The sequence below is a fragment of the Oryza sativa genome, chromosome 6 (genome assembly GCF_034140825.1).
Source record: "Oryza sativa Japonica Group chromosome 6, ASM3414082v1".
NCBI lineage: Eukaryota > Viridiplantae > Streptophyta > Magnoliopsida > Poales > Poaceae > Oryza > Oryza sativa.
The window spans coordinates 17,799,515-17,802,852 of NC_089040.1; the positions used below are offsets into that span (position 1 = coordinate 17,799,515).

The 3,338-nt window shown below is 43.6% G+C and overlaps 1 pseudogene; it reads right to left on the reverse strand.

Moving 5' to 3' along the window:
• Positions 1 to 1,297: 1,297 nt before the first annotated feature.
• LOC136356874 (uncharacterized) lies at positions 1,298 to 2,375 on the reverse strand (annotated as a pseudogene).
• Positions 2,376 to 3,338: the final 963 nt, after the last annotated feature.

Genomic DNA, 3,338 nt, shown 5'->3' on the forward strand with positions numbered 1-3,338 from the left:
TACATGCCAAATCACTCAGATCAATCACTACCGTTCATCTGCTATCTCATCTAATCTCATCCGTTTATCCTCCTTGCTGTAGGAAATCATAACCAATCCCACCGATTCCTCTCCACCGCTCTTTCCGCCTGCGCGATGACTCCGCCACGCGAATCCCTGCTGCCTCCTCGCTCCTCCCGAATCCCCGCTGCCGCTGCAGTCCACCACCGGACCAGCGCCAATCCCTGCCGCCTCCTCACTCCTCCTCTCTCCGCTCGAATCCTCCTTCCTCCTCACTCCGCCCGAATCCCCTCTGCCGCCGTAGTCCACTGCTGGACCAGTGCCTCCGCTACCGCGCCTCCACCACCAGACCACCTCACTCGCTGTTGCGCCTCCTCGAGACTCCCTGCCGCATGCCACCGCATCGTGCCCCTACTCTCCCAGCCCAGCGCTCACCTCACTCCTTTGTTCACCATCGCAGGGGGCGGTGAGCCGGTAAATGTCCCCGTAAGACCAAGGATCGTGGCTTCCGCGACGACCCCAACTCCGTTGCGCCCCCACGATTTCGACTCCCTCTGCCTCAACGGTGGATATTAGTCACATCAACAATAGGGCATTAAGCAAAAGTACATATAAATATGCTGTCCAACAAGTGAGAGAATGATTTCTTCATCGAAGATAGACCCTTGATAGCAGGATCATTGCATCATATTACCATTGCCTGAGCTATCATCAACCTAATGGGAGAAGTAAAACACATAACATCTTGAGTAGTTTGTCATTTGATGAATAAATGAAACAATGAAATCTCTTTTCAATGAAACCTCACTAAAAGGAGTAATCAGTACATGCATTTTTCTACGGTTGGTATATCTTACAAAGAAATAGTTGCACTGGCATAAAAATTGAGAATTTCATCACCATTTCGTAACAGTTTGCAGTATGCCCAGATGCATAACAAGTAAATTCAAAGTGAGTTCAGCGGGTAAAAGCAATAACAAAACACCATGCTACTGCATCGTAAGAAAGAAAAGAGAAATACTGAACTGTGGCTATTAGTAGTCTGGACTAGGAGTACATTTAGTTCAAGTAAATCATCACAAGGAAGAAAAGAGAATCATTAGAATGTGTCTGTAAGTAATCTGGCCTAGCACTAAATTTAGTTCATATAAGCTACCTTTAAGAAGTGCAGCACCATGATTTGGACATACTGAGCAGAGCATGTTCCTGAAATAAATTAGACACAAGGGTTAATTGATATAATCTACACACGGCAAAGAAAAGGCAAAGAAACGACATGCTTATTACCCTACCATGTTTATGTCTGCTGCCTATGTCCAAACCGACGCCAAATATGCTCAATTAAATCAGTTTTCAGTTCGGTATACACAGAACGAGCACGAATAGCAGATTTTCAACGTAGCACATCAGTAAAACATGGATTATCACCAGAAGTTACTTCAGGAGGCAGGACTATTGATGTCCTAGGAATTCTATTGAGGTCAATGTCACATATCGCATCCTCTCTCTCATCTTCAACAATCATATTGTCGAGAATCACAAAAGCTAGCATGATTTTCCCAACACTCTTCCGTTTCCACTTCTTCGCTGGACGACGCACAATATTGGAATGGGCTTGCAACACTCCAAAAGCCCGCTCCACATCTTTCCTTGCCCCTTCTTGACGTTTAGCAAACAATTTATGCTTCCCTGTTTGTGGAAGTGATATAGACTTCATGAAGCTGACCCAATCTGGGTATATACCATCAGCAAGGTTATACCCATTGTTATACTCATTCCCGTTAACAGAAAAATGAACCCGAGGAGCCTCCCCTCTAACTTATTCAAGGAATAGAGGGGGACTGATTCAGCACGTTGATGTCGTTGTTAGAACCAGCGACACCAAAGAAAGCATGCCAAATCCAAAGGTCATGTGAAGCAACCGCTTCAAGGATAATTGTTGGGACTTTGTAGTCACCACGGGTGAATTGGCCCCTCCAAGCTCTAGGACAACTCCCCCACCTCCAGTGCATGCAATCTATACTCCCTAGCATACCCGGAAAGCCACGAGACTCGTTAACCTGTAGTATATGCTCTATATCCTCACTTGTGGGTTGTCGCAAATATTGCCCACCAAAGACCTCAACTATCCCTATAGCAAAAGTGTCCAAACACTCTAAGGAAGTGCTCTTGCCAGTTAGCAAGTATTCATCTAAGGCATCAGCAGGGGTTCCATATGCTAACATATGAATCGCTGCTGTGCACTTTTGAAGTGGAGAAAGGCCTGTGCGACCAGAACAATCTTCTCTTTGAGTAAAGTACGGAGACCACTGATCTAGGGCTTGCACAATACGTAAAAAGATATGCTTTCGCATACGAAATCTTGTGCAAAACATTCTCTCATAGTAGAGTGGCCGATCTACAAAATAATCAGCCACTAGACGTCGGTGACCTTCTCCATGATCCCTTGCAAAGGTATTCCTTGTTCCACCTTGGCACTGGACTAGCCCAGCTGCAAACTTGGCCTTGATCTTCTCCACAATTCGAGTAGCAAAGGAGTCTAGGACATTCTGGTCAGAGATGTATTTGTCAAGAAATTTAGATGGGTCTAGATCATCTAAGGAGGATGATGAGTTTGAGGATGAGTCTAACATGGTACTTTCAGAATGAAACAATGGATTGGTTTGAGAGTTTCACAATGGAAGGGTCAATAAATATATATAGATGGAGGTTCTAGTAGTTTGCATGCTTAATTGTACTATTGTACTGCTTGCCAATTTCACTGCCTTGGCTGCTAGCAAAGAATATTTGTGTTGATTGCATTATAGTTTGGACCAAGTGCAAACAATACGTAAATTTGGACTGACTTCATGTTTGTTTGGACTAACTGCAACTAATAAGCAATCAGCATGGAAATTTGGATTGACCACATGTTTTTTTGATTGGCTGCAATTAATAAGCATGAAATAGGGACTGCATATGAATTTTGAACTGACTACAATAAAGCTATCTTCGTCATCAAGGGGAATGGCATCATTGTAATCTACCTTCCTTTTGTTTGACTTGTCAAGCTGCTCCAAATATGCATGCCACTTTGGTTGGTTTTTAAGTTCATTCCAACAATGCATAAACAAGAATGGACCATCCTTGAAATCATTCTCATATATTTTTATTGCCCTAGCCATCAGATAATCATGAGACTGTAACACCCCAGGTAGCCACGTACCTAGAATGCCACACCAAAATACACTCAAAAACCACCAACTCCAAAAATTATTAGAAATTTCAGCAAAGTCTCCCCTAAAAATACGGACATCCACGACAGGCAGTTATAAGATAACTCAACAACAATATAATCC